The following is a 22,010-nucleotide window of genomic DNA, read 5'->3' as shown; positions in this document are numbered from 1 at the left end:
ATGTGTGATACCAGAAATGACAGTGGCACTACACAGATTAAATGGCTTTAGGGAGCATCCATCCCTACATTACAAAAGCCAAGCTCTATAATGTGGTTCAGAAGTGCCCACACACACTGAAGGTGATCTAGCTTCTGCTGACTTACTCCTTGTCTGCTTTCATGTAACCAACAAACTATATCCAACTGTCATTTGTGGTTGCCCCTCCACACACTATGCTGTAGTCCCCTGTGCTTTTTGCTCCTATTGGGCCTCTGCCTGACACCATCCATCCTTTGACATCTTCGGGCTCACCCCTGCAGTAGCCTTCTCAGCAAAGCCTCTCCTAATAATACCCAGTACAGCTTTCTATCTGAGCTTCTGACATTATATTAAACTGATCTCTTTATGTGCTTGTTTCCGTTACTAAATCAGGAGTTCTTTACTGACAAGAAATGTGTTTTATTTGCCCCTGGTTGCAATATCAATATATGTTCATTGATGCTGAATATATATTATACTACTAATAATATACATATTAATATTATTAATATATTAATATTAATAACAACTGAAATTATATTGTATTTAGCACATACTTAGATATAGTATCAACAGGTACCATATACTCTTCGCAAAAAAAAAAAAAAAAATACCCTCCAAGTTTCTTTCTGAAAGTTTTCCTTTTCTTTCCTGTGGGAAAGTAGCCAGGGATTATTCTCTAAATGCCCTCTCTAAGGCTACCTTATGTTTGTTTGCTGTTCTATTTTTTATGTTTTTATGTTTGACTGCAGGCTAAGCAATTTTATGGCTTCCTGTTTGTCCCAGTAGAACATGTGTACTTTTAATTTATTTTATATTCCTGAAAAAAGGAATAAACTAAATGAGTCTCCCTTGTTTTGATTAGAAAAGCACAAAAAGTCAGGGTGAGACATAGGGTTCAGTGGGAAGGAAATCTCCAAGCAATTTCCACACAAACCAAGACATTTTCTCAGATAAGGTCTACATCCGGACATTTTCCTATTCTATCAATTGTGTTTATCAACAAGCCACAGAAATAGCAAAAGAGTCACTAAAATCTGATATTGAGGAGGCAATGCAAAAGCAAGAGGCTCAGCTGCATTTTCCCAGTAAGTGAAGGGTAGATTAGTAGGGAAACATTTTTATGAACAGATTTGACACCCTTAGAGTTAATGGCATAGAGAAAGGGAAATATTAAATATGATGAAAGGGTGCTGTCAATTAATTCTTGGACCACTGTTCAAGAAATGTGAGCTTACTCAATTAAGAAGAATGCACTTTCCTATTCTCCTTTCTTTCTCATAAAAGGATAACTGCTCTTTATTAATTATGGTTACAGAAGGATAGTAAAATGAACCAGAGATTAGGTAAGTAAACTTAAATATCATCAAGGAATCCTTACACAAATGGGAGGCTGCAATTAGAGGTGGCAGGACTTAGCATGGGAGTCCTGCTAAGGAGTGGGAGAGAATGGAGATACAAAAGAATCAAACCAGTTATTTAACCTTATGTAATCTTCCTAAAGATCAATTATATGTTTAAAAATATAGCTTTCAAGTCAGTAAATGTATTTTTAGTGCCTAGCCTGCTAACACCGTGAGTAACCTTGAAGAAATATAGCACCTTCTAACTTAAATCAAAAAGCTTCCAGCAACATTTTCCATGTCTATGAGCACTGTTGTTTAAAAGTTCCATGATAGACATTACCAGTGGATGTCAGAGAAGGCAACTGAGCACTATTTACTGCGATTAAGTTGGTAGAGCATTTCTAGAGAACTATTTGGCAATGTAAATCATAAGCTTTAAAAATCTGCGTATTAGATGCTCAATATCATTAATCATTAGGAAAATGCTAACCAAAACCACAATGTGATACCACCACACATTCATTAGGATGGCTACTATGAAAAAGAGAAGCAGAAAATAGCAGGTATTGGTGAGGATGTAGAGAAATTAGAAGACTTGCACAATATTGTTGAGAATGTAGAGCCACTGTGGAAAACAGTGTGGTGGTTCTTCAAAAAATCAAAAATAGAATTATTATATGATCCAGTGATTTTATTTCTGGAATTATTCTCAAAAGAATTATGAGAAGAGACTGGAAGCAATGTTGTCCATCCATGTTTATAGTGGCAGAACTGGCAATAGCCCAAAGGTGGAATCAACCCAAGTGCCCACTGATAGATAAAATATAGCATATACATCAAACAGAATATTATTTCAGCTTTTAAAAGACAAGACAGTCTAACATATGCTGCAACATGGGTGAACCTTGAGGACATTATGCTAAGAGAAATAAGCCAGTCACAAAAGGACACAAATGGTATGATTCCACTTATATGAGGTACCTAGAATAGTCAACAAAGTCATAGAGGCAGAAAGTAGAATGATGGTTGTCAGGGTGTTGGAGAGCGGGGAAGGGACAGTTAGTGTTTAATGGAGACAGAGGTTCAGTATTGCAAGATGAAGAGTCCTGTGGATGGATGTTGGTAATGGTAGCACAAAAATTTATTTAGGGCCACTGAACTATACAGTTAAAAATTATTAAGTGGTAAATTTTATGTTATATGTATTTGACTACAATTTTTTAAAAAAATTGTAATGTGTATTTTATGTTTATGGGATTTATCCTTATAAAATCATCACCCAAATGTATAAATATTTCCATAACAAAATATCTTTACTTTGTTTGTAATGGGCAAAAAATAGAAATAACCCAAATATTTGCCACTAGGAAATTAATTGCATTACTGTATATTCATACATGGAATGCTATTCAGCCATTAAATAAAAGTACTTGCACATATATTTATTAACATCAAAAGATGACATGGTACAGTAAGAGAAAAACAGATATGTTTCAAAGCAACATGTATGATGGGATCTCATTTTGTAAGTACAGAAAAATGCACACACAAACACCTCCCTCTCTATATACACACACACACTTGGAAAGATATACATTATAAAGTAAAACCGGAAGTAATTTTATTGGATGATGGGTTATGAGTAATTTTTCTTTCTATTTTAAGATTTTTTTCTTGTGAAAACTTTTTTCAAATATGAGCATTTATTTGGATATTTACAAAATACAAAGTTATGTTTATTTTTTTGAAGTTATTACAACTGGAAAGTTTCATTCGCAAAGAAATGAGAAACTTTAAGGCTTAAAAGGTAATCTGAAATAAGTAAGCTAAGGAATCTACTGGTTATTTTCCAATATTCCCCTAGGTTCATACCAGAAACCCAGAAGCAATGAATTTTACACAAATCTTGTCACTGAGTTTTCAACACATATATCTGTTTCATGCATTTTTTAATCCTGGCAGTATTCTTCTGAAAAGCTTATCCCTAATGCTGAGAGAATAATTACTCTTGTGCCTGCAAATAGATAAATGACACAGTCCTGACCCTGTAATAATTTGGTGTTCTGCAGGCTTTTCTCAGCTCCTTGAATGACTGGCATCCTGTAGAACAGCTCTTTACCAATTCGTTCTTTTTCCAGTCCAAGCACTGCTAGAACAGATTGTCTCCTATGGTGTAAACCCAATCGACATTTGATTCACCAGCTGGCAGCCACCCAACCCTATCTGGACAAGCAGGTCTCACTAAATGAAGGACTTCAATTTTTTTTTTTTTTTTACAGTGTTTATCAGCTGTTTTCAAGCTGTTGAAATAAACTTGGCAATACCATTCAAAGTAATCTCTCCCTCCTCTTCCCCACCACCATTGTCCTTTGAAACACAGCTTCCATTCTGTGTTGAGATTTATTTATCTTCCAGCCCTGATGCCTATGAGGCCTATGGAAGTTATCAATCAAACCAAATTTATGAAGTTCTTTTGTGGAAGCACTGCAAGCCACTGGACAAAAATCAATGGAGAAATAAATAATGGGGAAACAAATGTTTAAGCTCAATTAAATTAAGCAGTTTATAGTTTCACCTCAAAGTGTAAGCATAGTTAGAGAAACGGCTTAGTAGGAATGCAGCCAGTCTACTGACTTGTTTTCAAGTTGCCTGCTCTGAGAATCTAGTTTCAGTGTGTCAGAACTAACAACAGCAATAGCTAGTTTAACGGACAAGAGAAATTAGATTAAAAAAAGAAAAGAACTTCTGCCTCCACGTTCACATTCTGGGAGAAATGAAGAATTGACTTAAGGATTGACTATTTTGTTGAGTAAAAGTCATTAGGGGTTTTTAGATGTATACAGATACACCAGGAGCTTAATCTCAATTAAGACCAAATTGTTTTGTACAATAAAGAAATCAAATTTGCTCTGAGGCAGCTGGGGAAACATTAAAAGGGTAATGGCTGAAAAGAAGCCTAGGAAAATGGGAGCAAAAAAGTCCATGGAAAAAGGTAACAGAGACAAATCCCTGCTACCAGCAAGACCCGGGAATTTTTAAGAAAAGTGATGTCATGTATTGAAATTCTGCTGTATTGCTGGGTTCCCCGTATGTTACTCCCATCATGTGTACATGTCTGTTAGACACAGCAGTATTAAGGGAAAGATGGTCTGAGGAGTGAGAGGAGTGTCCTGTGTGAAGCTTTCTAGAAATTACAGCAAGGACACCAATTGTCAGGAGACAACAGAGCAGCAAGCTGTGGCATGGGCAAGCTCAGGAATGGACATAACTCAAACCCTACCTTCCCCAAATCTACCAGAGTCTAGATCCAACCCTTAAATGAGCAGGGATTTCCAGGTGGCAGCTCTGTGGGTTCCAACACTCTGTGTGAAGCAACTACTCTGTGTCATGTAGTTTATATCATCACTTCAAGGTAAGTATTATTATGGTTCTCTACTTGGGGATGAGAAAACAGAGCCATGAAGAGAGAATTAAGTAACTAATCCAAGGTCACTTGGCAATTAACTGACAGAAGGAGCAGAGAATCAGAGCCCAGGAAGGTCTGACTCTCATCTTGCATCCATTCACCAGGCCTCTCTCCCTCTCCCTAACACCCATGAATGTTCAGGGATTCCTCTACGCCTGACTTAGTGCCATTTGGAACTTATTGTCTAATGGCAGAGCCACCACATGCAGAGTATAAAGTCATCATTCCACCTTGCTTTAGCAAATGAAAATGTCCCTATGTGTCACCAGCATCCAGTGACCAGTCTGTAAATCTATGAGGATAGGGTCGTGTCCCTTTTCTATCCCTGTCTCCGCATCAGCTATTTTCCCCATGACAAAAGCTGTGCTCCAAATTACTTATTGAATAAAAGACTAGCACATAAAGGAAAAGTTTAATCTCATCATTTTAAACTGAATATCCATGCCTAATCTTCTTTCCTTGATCAGCTCTAGAAGAGGAATTTCACATTAAATGTAACTGATAAAGTTCACTTTAAAATAGGCTTTTCTTGACTTAAAATATTAATACAAGTAATCCATGCTCTTATAGAAAAATTAGAAATTTCAGATAAGCAAAGAGAAAAAACTGAAACTATCCATAATCCCAGGGCCTAGAGATAAATCGTTATTAATGCTTTGACATGGAGCGCTATTCACCGTGAATAATGCTGTGTGAATTGATGCCCTGTTTAAAGAACCATGAGGCATACACAGGGATTTGAACCGACACCACCAATGTCATCATCATCATCACAGCTGTGCGGACTGACACTATGCCTTTCAGGAAACAAACAGTAACAACAGCAGCTTCAAAATCTCTGTAAACAGAACATCTTTTCTGGTTCTTTCTCTATAAAGTTTTTGGAAGTTATAAAAGCCCTTTTGGACTGACTAACCTATAGATTTCATAAACATTTTAGAAGAAAGAGGGACTCTCCCACCAGCCTCCTCCCCACCAAAGATTTACTGCATTTGCTGCTAATCTAATCATAGAAGTGATCAAATTAGACTGTATTTGAAAAATAAGAGCTGTTTTATTTGTACTTCAGGCTGGACTCATAACATAAATTATACTACAAGGATGACTGTAATACATCTTTGCAATTTAGCTGGCTTATTTTATATACTGATATGTCCCAAGCGTATAGAGGGTATCTGGTTCATAGCAAATAATTAACTCATTTGAAAAAGTTCTTGGAAGGGGAATTGCTACCCCTAAAGGCTCAGCTTTAATGCTTAAATTCATATTGTCAAAATACTCAAAATGAGACCTGCAATCAGTGGTAAGGTCCTTGTAGGTGAATGGCTCCAATTTACTTCTCTAATCCTCAATTTTGTTTTTTCTCTCATTGGATCCCTGAGGCTCCACATTCACCATCAACAGATAAACAACTATAAAGATATTTAGGAGGTCTCCCAGCTAACTTTTTAAGAAATTATTTTCAAGGACATCTACAGCTGTTTCATTTTAATAACTACTGTGTCAAGGACTCTACACTCATTATCTCATTATCTCATTATCAGATCCTGACAATTGAATGTTGCTATTATGTCTACTTTACAGACTAGGAGCTGAGGCTCAGAGAGAGTAAATGACTTGCTTAAATGTATATAGCCACAAAGTAGCAGAGCCTAGATTAAAATGCTAGTGTATGTTATTTTAAAACCCATCCTCTTGATGAAAAATTCTGGAGACCTATTGTTTAGCCTGGTGACTATCATTAATGGCAATGGACTATATATTTGAAATTTGCTAGGAGACTAGATCTTAAAATAATAAGTATGTGAGATGATGGATATGTTCTTTAGCTTGATTCAATTGTTTCTCAATGTAAACACATATCAAAATATCACATCGTATGCTGTAAATATATGCAATATTTATTTGTCATCTCTACCTTAATAAAACTGGCAGCGGGAAGAGAAGACACCCTTTCAACCGCTACCTGCCACATGTGACAAGGGACTTATAAAACACAGATGCCTTCAAATGAAGGGAATGGAAATTTGAACTTTTACCATGCTCTGACTTTTATCAGATGCTAAATTGTGTCTCTTGATCACAGTGACTCCCTACAAGGCGGACCTTCAAACAGTGACCTAAAGGAAAGAGGCTCAGCTGAAGCCCTGCAGCCTGAACCGATCCCTTTTATCATCAGCAAGCAGGAGGGCATTCCACCAGGTGACAAGGATGCTCCGAGAACTGGGGGCACAGAAATGGTCTCTGATCTTTCCAAGTATAACATGATGATTTTTGGAGAAATATTATTTTTTTCCTATCAAAATATCAAACTGCTAAAATGATTGTAAATTCCAGCTTGACCTAGGGTGTGTAGCTGTATTTATAAAGCAAGAAGTTTCAAATAAAAAGAAAATTAAGTCTGACTACACTACAGCCTTTTCTGTAGAAAAAAAAAATTATTCAATTATGTAATTGGTAATTAATATTTGGATGGGTTAAAAAAACTGTTCAATTTTAAGGATCGCTTTATTTACTGATTGAGAAAAGTGAAGTTACATTCTGGAATATAAACTAAATATATTTTCTATACAGTAGCTTGAAGCATACACAGAGGCAGTATGGCATAAATTCTATACAACAAAGTTTCTGTATAAACTTCTTGTTCTCCTCACTGAATAATCCTGCTTCTTTTTCTGCTCAAGTTATGTTGATCTCTTCTGGGAAACTCAGTTTGCTTGGGTCAGGTCAGCTGCAGTTTGGGCTTTTATGTAAGAGTCCACAGTCAATTTCTACGTATGATCTTGTTCTGTTTGCTTTATGCCTTTTTCTTCCTGCCTTCACGCTCTGCATGTCTGCCCAATAATTACATATTCCTCTAAACAGAAAAAAAATTCTGCAATGCTAGACGTAAGTTCTATTTTTTCATTTGAGCCCTCAGTGCTATAATTTTCTATACATTCTTCCTAGTTTAAGAACTAGTTAGATAAGTAACTAGTTAACAATATAGGATATAAAGGCTCAGATATTTTTGATAGATTATTTCTGTTACCAATATGAGCTGTGATTTTCTATAATTTTCTATAAATTCTTCCTAGTTGAAGAACTAGTTAGATAAGTAACTAGTTAACTATATAGAATATAAAGGCTCAGATAGTTTTGATAGATTATTTCTGTTATCAATATGAGCTTTTAGTGATTTTCATCTTGAATTTATTTTATCTATCATTTCAAGTACTATATATGCTTTCTTTTTGCAACCAGTTGCCTCATACTTCTCTAAATATCTACTTTTCTGGAAACTTCGGAGGCTAAATTTTTAAGTTTGTGAGTCTGTTGTTTAATAAACTTAATATACTATCATGTATTGCTATTACTAATATGTTTAGATTTATTCCTCTCTTCTTTTGTGCATCCAATTTTCCATTACTCTTTTCAATTATCTATCTTTTGTTGGATTGCTCTAGATACTGTAGTCTGGCTCACTGAACTCTGATTCCACCCCTCCTCTAGCTTGCCTTCCTGTTTTATAGGGTTTGTCACTCTGGAAACTATGTTCCCAATCTCCCAGAAGCTGGATATTTACATGGGACCTCAGCTCTACCAAGCAGATGCTCCCACATGAGGCTCAGGGCAGCAATGTGTAACCACAAGGGAAGGCCAAGCGCAGAGAGCTGATGTTTGGGCAAGCACAATGAAAGGGGTACCAAATTCCTCTGGGGGCTATAGCAGAATTCAGTGTATGTCGTTCTTAGCATCGTAGGTGATAAGCAGCAAGTGGCTATGATTGTAGGGCCTTGATGGCCCTGTCCAGTGGTTTGGGTAAGTGCCCCTGCTCTGATTGTGTTGTTCCTGCTGTACAGCCTGTTAACCTCATTCTCTGGCCCTCCAAGAGGTTCTGTGAGCTTTCTAAAGTCCTTTTATAAATCGTTTTCTGCTTAACTTTGATAGATACAAGGTTATCTATGCTCTAAGAATCCTGACTGAATCAACTTTTATGTTTGAAAACGCGTTTACGTTGCCCTTGTCTTTGAATAATAGATTCACTGGGTATGAAATAAGAGATCCAGATACATTTTCCTTCAGGATTTTCATATTATTCCATTTTCTTCTTGCACTTGTATATCTGTTCCTCGTTGCAATGTTAATCTATTCCTTCTTTCTAGAAGTTTTAACAGGTTTTTTCCTTATTCCAAGTGTTCTGAAATGTGTCTGCCATTTATCTAGGTATGAGTTGCTGTTACTGTTCCCTTTACCCTGCTTAGTACTCAATGAGCCCTTTCAGTCTGACATTTAATACCAAGAAATTGTACTCTTATTCTTTGCATGTTACCATCCCTCTGTTCTCTCTGGTCTTTTCTAGATTTCCTAATTGATTGATACTGGAACTTCCTGACATATCCCATATATTTTTAATTTTCTTTTATATTCTCCATGCCTTTATTTATTAACTACAGTGTATGTCCTATCTCTGTGCTTCTCAAACTTTAACGTGCATACAAATCACCTGGGCATCTTATTAAAAATGAAGATTCTGATTAAGTATCATGGGGTGGGGCCTGAGCTCAATATTGCTAACAAGTTTCCAAGAAATGCCAATGCTGCTGGTCTGTAGACCATAATTTGTACAGCAAGGTCCTAGGTAGCACATTAGGCATGGAGGTACAGAGATGAACAGTACCTCCATCTCTCCCCAGCCATGATCTCCCCAGCCAGACAGTGTGGGAGTCTTTCTCCACCACTCACTGGACAGATGACCTTGGGAAAACTGACCCAATCTCATTGAGAACCAGTTTTTCTTCCAACAAAATAGAGATCTTAGTCCCGGTGTTTCTGATTTCCTGCAGTGATTAGTGTGATTTTTAGCCTGCACAGACCATAGGAGGCATGAAACAAAAAGGACAACCCTGGGCTTCTGCTGTCAGGGTAAGCTTTAAAGATATAGGACAGGAAGTGTCCTGGCACCCACGTCTCTGCCCAGTGGGGAGGGCTCTATTCTCAGCTTTGACCTCAGCCATGAAGTTCTTTGAGTTGAAGGCATTAGAACAAAACACCCACACCTGTCTCATCCCCACACAGATGTACACTCCACTCATAGAATAGGAAAACGCATGCTCCATTTCAAGAAAGAACAACCTGCAGTGTCAGCCACATGGACAGAGAGAAAAGTTATTCTGTGATTAGTGTATATATTGAAAGAGCAAATTTCTGTTAAGATATAATTTGTAAAGGCAATTATTAAAGAGGAAATCATGGAAAGTCAAGAGCAGAGAATGAGGACATGCCTGATGTTTGGAGGGAAAGTTTCTTGACCTGAAACCATTTGACGCGTTTGCTCTGAACGGAGGGAATGAACAAGGAAGAAATGAAAGGAAGAGAAAATAAGGAAGGAAGTAAACATCAACGGAGTAACTCTTCATGCCAGGCATTTTGCAAATATCGTCATGTAACACTGGGTCCATTAAGGCTGAACTGAGCACACACCACCCTAAGTCGCCAGCCTGCAAAAAGAGTATGAACCGCCAAAGAGGGGAGTAGCCTTACACAGCACAACAGGAGGAATTGGTCCAGATGAATGTTAAGATCTTCTGATATTAGAAATTTAGTTATATGTAAAGTTTTGGTTATAATCTTGCTATTGACACATACAAGAAAACGTTCGGTTACTATTTCACTGTTTCACCGTTTAGAGGCCAAATGAAAATTTTAGTCTTGGTAATAACATTTTTAGAAACAGAGAAAGGTTGAATAACCCTTGTTAAACCAAATACAAAAAGAAAAAAAAATGCAAAAAAAAAAAATCATTAGATTCCTGAAAGAATGGATAACAGATTTTCCAAGAACAAATTTTAGTCCCATTAATTCCCATGAAGTTTACTTGAAAATTGCTTAGCATTTTTTAGCCCTGCTAATATATTCCCAGAAGGAAGTCATAAATTATATTTGCACAAAAAGATTCTGTCCCAAACAAAGTTTGGTGAAATTTTTTCTTGGCTAAAGATTTTTACATTTACTTAATGAAGAAAAACCCAGAAATTAAAAACCCATTCAATATAAGGCATAGTTTGCTATGTAACAAATTAAAAGACTATTCAAGAATGGCTGCAAGCCATTTTCTCCCTTTAAAGGGGGTTTCAAGAGAGAGAGATCCCTGTCTATTTCAGCCAAAATTCAACTTTCCAGAGTAGGTGAAATGGGTATGTGTCACCTCTTAGTCCTTGAGTGGGATGTTTTTTGCGTGAGTGGGCTACACACTACGCCAGAGCATATGTGAAGTGTCTGTCACTTAGCATGAGCTGATATTCACATTTTGTTCTTTCTTTTGTTTTATTTTCCTTCCCTCTTTCTTATCTTTCCTTCCTGCCCATTAGAGCTAGACTTATTTATGACAGTATTTCAGGAATCCAGAGGTTCTCTCCAGGCTCCTACAGTCTTCCCAACCTCCTCTCATCAGTCTCAAATGCATTTAAGAGAATACAAACTGGAAAATTCCAATTTTTTTCCATTCTGTCACCCAGGTTGGAGTGTAGTGATGTTATCTCAGCTCACTGCAGCCTCGACCTGCCATGCTCAATCAATCCTTCCACCTCAGCCTCCCTAGTACCTGGGACTACAGGCGCATACCACCATGCCTAGCTAATTCTCATATTTTTTGTAGAGATGGGGTTTCACTATGTTGCCCAGGCTGGTCTGAAAACCCTAGGCTCAAGCAATCCTCCTGCCTTGGCCTCCCAAAGTGCTGGGATTACAGCACTTGTAATGGAGCCACTGCACCTGGCCAAAATTCCGTATTCGAAGATTAAAATGCAAGTAACTAGATGCTGTGGTATTAATGCTTGTGTCCCCAAATTCACATGTTGAAACCATATCCCCAGTTATGTGGGTATTTGGAACTGGGGCCTTTGGTAGGTGATGAGATCATGGGGACAGATTCCTCACTGACGGGATTAGTGCCCTTATGAAAGAAACCCCAGAGATTCCTTGCCCTTTCTGCCATGTGAGGAAACAGTGAGGAGATGACCATCGGTGAGGAGAACAGACATTGAGCTTGCTGGTGCCTTGCTGTGAGACTTCCTAGCTTCCAGAACTGTGAGAAATAAGTATTTGTAGTTTATAAGCCACCCATTTCTGGTATTTTGTTATAGCAGCCTAAATGGATCAAGACACTAAGATCAAGAGCATAATGATGGAATAATTAAGTGCACAGCATAGTGCTTAGGATATAGCATTCTATCAGACAGCTATTGGGGTATATAACAAACAACCCCAAAATTCACTGGCATGACAGCAATAAGCTTTTATTCTCATACTTACAGGTCTAGAGCTGCCTAGGGTGAAAACGTCAAGTTGCAGGTGTGTAGGGAAGCTGAGGAGGCTCTGACACATGTTTTCTTGTTTGTTTGTTTTGTTTTGCTTTTGTTTTGTTTTGTTTTTTGAGACGGAGTCTTGCTATGTCACCCAAGCTGGAGTGCAGTGGCGCTATCTCCGCTCACTGCAAGCTCCGCCTCCCGGGTTCACGCCATTCTCCTGCCTCAGCCTCCCGAGTAGCTGGGACTACAGGCGCCCGCCACCCCGCCCGCCTAATATTTTTGTATTTTTAGTAGAGACGGGCTGACCCACGTATGTTTTTATCCTAGGACCAGCAGGGTCCCTGGGGTGTGTTCTTCTCGGGGCAATGACACAAGCACCACCACAGAAGTACCTTTCAAGTATTTGCTTGTTATATCCACTACCACCCTAGTGGCTCGAGCAAATCACTTGACCAAGTCCGGTATCAATGGGACAGAGAAGTGGGAGTGGAAAAGGAGTCCCTGCTAAACGATCATGCGAACTATTACAAATGATTATCTCGTTTATGTTTATTAATATCCTCTTCATATGCAAAACTCATTCATCCCCCAGCCAAAGACCCACCAAAGTCTCATCTAATCATAGCCTCATGTTTTAGGATCTTGTGATTTACATCAGGTTCGAATGTAATTCGTCTTAATCCAGAGACCTCTTAATTAAAGGAAAAGTTATCTGTCCAACACAAACTGAACATACAAAGGTGGAATAGGAATAGGATAAAAGTAAAACTACTCCCATTAGAAAAAGGGGAAGTATGGGAGTCACACAACAGTGACTGCCTTGTAGATAAGGTGAAATCCTGCTGGTGAAATGTTGCCAGATACCCTCCTCTGAGGGTAGGAAATGTTTCTTGATGCCACCCTGCTTCTGCTCCTGGAAGTGATTTCGCTGGTTCCCATAGCTCTGCCTTCTGGAATTGTCTTCCTTTTCCATCATTCTCCTTGGCCACCTCAGGAGATAGCACTGGAGAATACACCATTTTTGGATATTGAGCAGTTTTCCCAGCTCAATCCCTGCCTGAGGAAAGCTGGGATTCCTGAGATTTTTTCATATCTCAAATGATTTCAGTCTTTTAGGACAGCCTGGCAATGCTTCCTCTAATACAGCTTTTTCCAAAGCATTGGAAGTTCCAAACATGGTAGGCCCCAAAAGCCATACTCATACTTACTTTTGAGATGTCTGTCTCTAGACACTCAATCACAGATACTTTGGAGGTTTCCAGGTTCTATAAAATCAAGATTTTAATCTTTCTAGAAATCCTTTTGGGTACATAAAAGGATCTAGTAGGCACCTTAATTGTTTCAAAAGCCTTGGCTTAAAGGCCTTTCAACCAGTTTTGACTTAGTCTTTAGCCTTACCCTTAGCCTTGACCCTAGTGTCTTTTTTAGCAATACCCTAAATTTGTTCTTTTCTCTGACACTATATCACAATGACCACATGGCTTTGGTGAGGAACAGTTTCATTTTCTGTTTCTATTCCCACTGCCGTGTATAATTTCAACATATTTATTAAACAGAACCTGATTTCTGATAGTAAGGGATGACCATCTTTTCTATCATTCTTACAAAGAATAACACTGAGAGCATACGGATCCCTCCAAATTGTAGATATTGATCTTTTGAATGTCTTCTCAAACATGGTTAGAACGAAGGTAACATGTAGGGAATTCACAAAGTAAGAGTCAGAAATCCAGCAATAAGAGAAAATTAATGATTGCAGTTCAGGCAAAACACCTGTTCTTGGTTTTGGTCTTCCCAATGCAATAGAGAAATCTAATAAAGAGCTTCAGAAAATGTTCATGGACTAATTCACTGCAACGCAGTGAGCATTATTGATGACTGAGGACAATCATTAATGGTTATACCTGGGACCTTGGTGTGAAGAGAGCAATCAACAGTCACTCAATTAAAAAATATGAAGGAAATGAATGTCCATAATGATTCATAATGAATGCCACACAATTATGTGAAACAATACTTTCTTACAGAATCACTGGGGGCCGGAAAATTACTCAGTGTCATCAAGCAGAACTTCCTGTCTTGACACATTAAACTGTAAAATATAAAACTAAATAGAATGACATAAAGTCATGCTTTTCATCCTGTCTTTGCCATTCTTGGCACCCAGAAGTGGCTTCTAGTTTCCTCTCAAATAAGATCAAATATCTAGTCATAAATACCCCACGCACCAACCCCATACAACTACGAATATTTCCTGAGTATACTTTTGATGATTTCTCAATTCCTTGTGGCCTCTTATAGCCCTTCATTTTCTCTGACTTGAATATGATAGCTGTGCTGCTCCATCATCCTTAGTTCTTACTTCCTTGTCTTTCAAAGCCTTGTTTCAATGCCACTTTCTCCATAAAGCCTTTCCTAATGACCCTGCTCAGAATTGTTACTACCTTTTCATAGCCCTTTGTTTATTCTTCCTTTGGGAATAATAATAATCCCCCAACCCTTACTAGAGTCTGCTATGTCTAAGTCTATTGCCCCCCTGGATAGTGAGATTCACAAGGTAGCAAACGGTCCTTATCCCACTTTGCCTCTTGCACATGGTATTCATTGTTCTAAATTATGTATAATTCAAGACTTCTAGCATATGAATCATTTATAAAATGATTTTGATTTACCAATATGATCAGACTCCAATTAGACAAACATAAGCTATCATCCTATTGACCTAACTCAATCCTTTATTTTTCTAAGTTTTAGTTCTACAGTCAATCTAATGCTTCCCAAGCCCTTCAAAACAAACTTCCTATATAATTTGAAGCCAAATTTATGTTCATACACTTGGAATTCTGTTAGCAATCGTAATTGTACTGACTCTAATGTATTCACTAGATCATTATGAAAATGGGGAACTGCAGATAGGCTCATATGCACACAGGTAGAAGGTTTTTCAACATTTATAAACTAATGTTTCAGAGAAGAAGCTTAAAACCTAACGATGGAAACAATCAAATACAGAAGAGCAATTCCTGAAGATGTATTTGATTGCTATCTGGCAACTTGAGCATATTTTTTATGAAGCCAAAGATGAATGAGACTGGCTTGGAAATCACTGAACCTAAGAGTTAATTGAGTATGCATGTACTTTGTAAAGGTCAGGTGATACGAACAAACAAGTTTTCTGAGAAAACTTTGATGTAAAAACTGAAGTTGAAAGCTCCAGTTCACCACTCCATATATTGTATTTGGCCTCTCAGAGATGCAAGTAAGTTAATAATTGTACAGGGAGGTTCTCAAGATTTTATTGGTGGTGATCTCCACTGAGAAATGAGAAAAGGAAAGTTGGAATCAGCCTAATTATGGAGAAGAATTTTCTAAAAGAATTGATGCAATTACTTCACCACGAAAGATGCAAAAGGCAAGGGAAGGTCATATTAAACATATTTTATTCCGGATATTGAGTTTGTTTTTGTTTAAAATACATGGTGAACCTCAGATAGTTTGGAACAACGAGCACAAACTAGTCATAATGTTGAGCACAAGGTACCTAAGTCTTTGTCCTCCTCAACAAGATAAATCAGTTGAATCTTCTTTTCCCTGAGTAGCTCTTAAGAATGAATAAACTATTGAGAGATAAACCCACATGTCTGATATTCAGAAGCTGAGAAGGTAAGCTTTTTAGAAGATTGAAGGCTGAATTTAATGCAATTAACATGCTATATACATGTGTCCAGAAACCCAGCTCTGCTCCTCTATACCCCTCCCTTTCCCTCGTGAACAGGATCCTTGGCACCTACTGCTGCTGAGTCTCAGTCAAGGAGGTACTTTCAAGCCTGCATCCTTCGCCAGCCTCATTCATTCCAGTGGAAACTGCCTTGAATGCAGAGTGTCTGGCCATGGGCCAGGGAGTGAAGGCAGGCAGTTTCTGCCACTATTTACCAAATAAGTCTCTATTTCTTTTTTATTTTTTAAGTGCCTAGAATTGAATGCTCAGTTCTATTGCTACATCTGAGTGGGTAAGGAAGAAGCTACAAAACTCTGGCTAGATCAGCGGAGGTACTCCTAACAATAATTAACTTAATGAAAGTGGAATGGGTATAAATGCATATTTCTTTCTCTAAGGTACTTTTGTTATAACATAAATGCATTTTTTTTTTTTTTTTTTTTTTGGACCGAGTCTAGCTCTGTCGCTAGGCTGGAGTGCAGTGGCGTGTGTCACCATGCCCAGCTAATTTTAAGTGCATATTTTAAATCAGCTTTTCCTGTTAGCTGTTATTGGTTTCAAATCTTTCTCATTGCATTCAAGTTATCATCTGACATTTTCCTGTAAATCTCTGCTCAATACACATTTTATCATGGATCTGTTCCAGAGAAACTATCAGGTACCTGAATAATCGTATGTTCTATATCTTTGGTCCTGGTATGTTAACAATTGGTTTTCTTAATTTCCACTATGTACCCTTCAAGACTGAAAACTGTGGTTTCCTCTTTCTTTGGTGATTCTGAAGCATTTCTTTGTTTGGTAGGGTCCTCCACTCTTCTCATACCCAAAGGAAAGAACAACTATTGAATGGGTTGCTTACGACCATTCTTTTTCACAACCAAACTATCTCCGAATCCTACTGATTCTGCTTCAGCATGATTTCCCCTTCTCCTCCTTCATTGCCACCACCCCCGTACTCTGTGTGTATTTCCCTGATGCTTCCTACCTCTCCTTGCTAATTCCAACATAATTGTTCTGATCCATTACCACCCTGCTGGCACTATCATTCCAAAACACAGGCATGATTTTGCTTTTCTGCATTTAAAAGCCTTTGATTTTTTTCATTTCTTCAAAATTAAATTGAGTAGAGTACTTTGCACAATGGGCAAAACTATTCTTAACTTTCCTCTATCTGTGGACCTTCATCTCTTGCCACTTCTCCCCATGTGTCCTTCTCTCTCATCACCTGAAGTTACTCCCAGTTTCCTAAAACATACTGCTTTTGTTCATGTTGTTCATGCTTCCTGATGCCCTGTGACCATTTACAGAAACCCCACATCTATATATGGAGTTACTCTACATTCTACAAGACCCTCTGTAACAGGATGTTTTCCCCGGAGGCATTCACAGATGTGCCCTGCACTGTCTTTATTCTGTGTTAGCATCTTTCTATGAATCCCTTTATTTTATGTAGAAAAGCAATTTATTCCATTTTAATCACTTACACAGTTAGTCATGGAGAGTAACAGGCCTGCTGGTGAAACAGGTCACCCAAAATGGAGATGGCATCAAACTAGTGGTCAAGGGCTAACTCCTAAAAAAGGCAACTCTTATCAAGGATTAATTTAATTTTTAAAACAAATATAAGTTATTGATTCACTCTTCCCAACTTGACAGTCTGCCTGTGGTGTAACTGTCAGGTAAAAACTTACATCTTTACAACTTGGTGGTCCCAAGTTAAAAAACAGCAACAACAACAACAAAAAACACACCATTTCACACACAGGAAAGAAACAACATGAAAACAGCTCAAGAAATACACTAATGAGCAAAAATATATGAATATATGGGGAAAGAGGAGCATGAAGTTTTGACTTAACTGAGGAAACCAGAGGAAACTGGTCTACGTGTGATAATGTGCATCCTGGAAAGTCAGGTGTCAAGATTTTCGAGTAGGAATCTATATGACTTGAATCTCCCCTATTTCCTGAATAAAAGTGACATCTTTCAGTATTTATACTTCATGGCTCAGACACCTACCTCATTTGGCTCTCTTCCTTACTCACTCTAGCCTTTACTTAAATGAGTCTGAAAAACTTGGGGATATACAGCATAGGAAGAAAAATAATCACACATAATATTCCCAATTCTGTAGCTACTTTAGACCTGGGTTACTAGAAAATTCCTGAAGAAAATTTCAACGTAAGTCTGTGGCTTTGCTGAATCAAGCCCTCCCATTAATATTTAGAAAACACGCACTGTTTTGGCTAATAGCATTATTGGTGGTACCTATTATATAGAGGCATAGCTGGATAGCTGAACAAAGTCTGTCTCAAAACCAGTGTTAAATCACTCTCAGGGTTGAGAAGAAAAAAGGGGAGTCTAAAATCACAAGAAGTAAAGACATATCTAGGACCCTTGTCCTTCTGGATCCACGCTTCCTTCAGGGTCTTCATCATTATAAATGGTCTATGCCATTTGCCACACTTGCATGATATTGTCTTCTGATACAGAACAAATCACCCAAGGTTCACTGGGATTCCAGGAGAAATCAGATATCTTGGCAATGTGACCACCATGAATAAACAACAACTCTGGTCGCCTGCCTTCTGCATCTTCTGGGGATTGTTCCTCTCCAATTTTACTTAAATCCCATTCAGTCTGTGATCACTACCACTGGAAGCCAAAATAGTCTCATTGTGAGGTGACCACTGAACCTGGAATATTTCATCCTTATGTGACTCAAAGGAATGCAACTTAAGTATCAGATTTCTCAGATCCCACAAGGCAACAGTCTTGTCAGCTGATCCTGTGGCAAGAATGAACTCACTATAAGGATTGAAAGAAAGGCAGTTCACTTCAGCAGTGTGAGCGTCAACTGAGTGACTTGGTTTGGAAGTAGTGTTTGAACAAGTATCCCAAATCATAAGTTTCTGATCATCAGCAACTGACCCAAACAGAGACTCATGGAGCAGATGCCAGGAAACATCTTCTACTACTGCCATATGCCCTGTAAAGACGGTCTTCGCATCCACCACTTTTCCCTCCTTTGGAACGGCACTGATGTCCCACAGGCAGATGGGGTGGTCATCTGAAGCACTAAGTGCGTGCCCACTGAGATTTGGGTTCCAAGAAAGCCCATAGCCTTCCTTTTGATGTCCACGGAGACACAAGTCTGGGTTGCACTCTCCAGAAGGATCTGGTTTAGAAGGATGTTTTGTATAGTCGAAGACAAGAACATCACTGGAGGAGTCTTTGTTGCGATGATACAAGGGTTCTGGAGCATATAACGGGCCCTGTTTACTTCTCCTTCATGGTTGATCTTGATTTCTATTTCAATTTTTCCACTAACTGAACCAAAACCTCCAAATTCTCCTTTCTCACTGTCGTAGTGTGACGCATCAAACTGAGCATCATCATTAGGGAGTTGCGCACTGCTATAACAAGATGGTTTTGTTCATCCCATGTGTGTGTCCCCAGGACAAGTGGATGAATGCTGAAATCTTTCCCTTCTGGTCTGGTTACATCTGGAAGCCACTGGGCAGTTAGGCTGGGCCACTCCAGAGCATGGGTCATCACCAAACCATAAAGAAAAGGGGTGTTCTTTTTCCATATTTTGTATTCCTCGTTGATCACTAGTTCTTCCACTGCGTCATCAAACGCTGCTTCCTTGTACGCCATGGCAGGCAGACGAGCCTGGGGAATCCTGGGGTTGAGCATTGCAGGAGGGGCGGGGAGGCAGCAGGACTGCTCTGTGCGCACGGCCTCTATTCCTTTCTATTAATCTTAAATGTAATGTGTTCTAAACATGAACATGTGTTAGTGCAACGTAAACTGATTCGTTTAATCAAATTCCGGATTCCTTTAACTAGGTGAACAGGAATGATAATGGGCCAAGGGATTTCCAAAGAACACTTTATGGACAAATATTTATTTGGCCAGACTGTTATTTTATTAAGAATATACCATATGCCAAGCATTGTGGGGAGCAGGTAAGGAATAAAGAGTTGAACAAGACAGTTTCCTCATGAAATTTACATTCTGAAGAGAAGGGTGGTGGGGCAGGAAGAAATTTTAAAATAACCATCCGATATTAGCAAGAGATAGAAAATGAAAAGATAAAACAGTGTAACAGGAAGAGTGACAGAGCATTCAGGAAAGGCCTCTGGAGTGGTAACATATGAGCACAGAGCTAAACCAAGTGAGAGTCTCACCAGGCATGTGAAGTCTCAGGAAAGTTTAAGTGCAAAGGCCCTGTGGCAGGAATGAGTGCGCTGTGTTCATGGACCAGTTAGCAGGCCTGTCCAGCTGGAGCAAAGTAAGTGAGAGGAGAGTGGTGGAAGAGAAGGCTAGAGGTGAAGGATAGAGGGTACATCTGGAAGGCCCAGGTACAGGGTGACGGTTGAATTGAATGCGCTGGGGTTGTTCCCCACCTGTCTTCATGAAGCAGAGCCTTGGAGTCATAAAGACCATGATCCCAAATTGGGTAGAGAGGACTGGAGCTATTAGTGACTTCATTCTGTCTGCTTCAGACCTGTGACTTTCTAGGCCTTCCCAAAGACAAGATCTAGAACATCCATAACAACTCCTAAGAAGAAAACTCACCAGTGTTTTGTCTGTTTTTTGCCTCAGAGGTCCACAAACCCACCAAGTTCCAGACATTACGAGTATCTACCATTGGAATGAGGGGTAGGGGAAGACAACGAAGGCTGTACTGAGCTTCCCATGTGACCACAGCTTGTCAATGCCTAAGCTTCTGCTTTTGGAGCCTACAATTACGTTTGCAAATGTTATAATGCAGGAATCACCTAGGAACTTTGTTTAAACTGTAGATTTCCATGTTCCCCAACAGTCACAAATATGCAACATTCACAAATACAGAATCCACAAATAATAAGTATCACCTGTACATAAATGGTGAAGGAAAGGACCAATTTCCATTCTTACCATTTGTTGCTGCAAAGAGAGCCCCCTCAAAGGTGCTGTGACTCTATAGAAAAGTTGCCAATGGCAGTTGTTTACTTAGTAATAATAGAATTTACTTCCTACATATTTAACGTTGTTATTATTCTATTCTATTACTCTCCTACATAAGTCAAACACTCTTGGAATAAAATTGTCTTCTGAAAGTGGCCTCATTCAAGACTTTCCACCCATAGTTATTCAAGTACTTACTTTCTATTTCTTCCCCAAGTTACATGAAACTCAATCTTTTCAGATCAAAGCGGCTCACAGAGGTGTTTAGAGGGCTCCTCTAATGGGACCCAGTGCTGAGGTTAAACGAAAATGGGCCATGACAGAAGTTTCCCTGACATGCAAGGCTCTATTTTGTTACAGTTGCCTTCCTCTTGTCATCTGCATCTGCTGAGTGGCCAACCCCAGTGACAGATAAGAAGTAAATGTGAGATTTCACAGATTTGCTCTTGAACAACTGATCTTGCATAACAAGACTGCAGCAAGCTGTCAGATCCTTATGTCCCTAGTCTCTGGACCTTTGCACCTTCTCCTGTGCTGCATCCCTGCTGACCTATTATCCTAAAAGAATAAAATGCTAACTTGCTGTCTGACTTGGTATTTTCCACGAGATCCCACAATTTGTAAGACAGGAACTCGGTGTCTCAAATTCATTTCGTTTCCTAACTTGTTAAATGGGGACTGGTGAGTCAAATGGGAAATACTGCAGGCTTTTAGGCTTACGGTGTTAGAAATACCAATAACACCCATCCACAAGTACCACAATGCACACAAAATGACAAAAGGATAAAGAAAGAAATGACGGCAGAATCTTCATCATGAAAACAGTGGCTATCCTTGTTTCCCATGTGAGCTCCAGCAATTTAAAAATCTAAAATATGTGAAGCAGTTAACCCATGACCAGTAAGAAGAACTCATGTGTTTATCCAATGAGAAAATGTCCTTTGGGCATTTTTCTGCAGCTTTGCTTATTTGTCTTTGTTTACATATAACAATGAAGCCGTCTTGGAATTCATCCCAGTCCATGACAGAATTTCATGAAATGTTTAGGCAATGATTTGTTTTCAAAAGCAGTCTAGTTATCCAAGAATAATAAAGAAATTAACAGTCATAATTTCAAGTGTTGATCTTTCCATAAACCTGATATTTTAAATGTTCACTGTTTTAGCAATTCCTTTTTTCTTTACCAGAACATTTCCCTGTTTCTCATATCAGAC

General features: G+C 38.7%; 1 protein-coding gene and 1 pseudogene across 1 annotated transcript in view; one reads left to right on the top strand and one right to left on the bottom strand.

The window, feature by feature from the left end:
- NDUFA4 (NDUFA4 mitochondrial complex associated) overlaps positions 1-22,010 on the top strand; it is a 711,072-nt gene that overhangs the window by 408,158 nt on the left and 280,904 nt on the right. The gene's annotated exons all lie outside the window — the stretch shown is intronic.
- Positions 18,130-19,500, bottom strand: LOC126949984 (histone-binding protein RBBP4-like; annotated as a pseudogene).

Source organism: Macaca thibetana, chromosome 3, assembly GCF_024542745.1.
Source record: "Macaca thibetana thibetana isolate TM-01 chromosome 3, ASM2454274v1, whole genome shotgun sequence".
Classification (NCBI taxonomy): Eukaryota; Metazoa; Chordata; class Mammalia; order Primates; family Cercopithecidae; genus Macaca; species Macaca thibetana.
The sequence above is the reverse complement of the archived record's forward strand: the minus strand, read 5'-3'. Positions and strand labels throughout refer to the sequence as shown.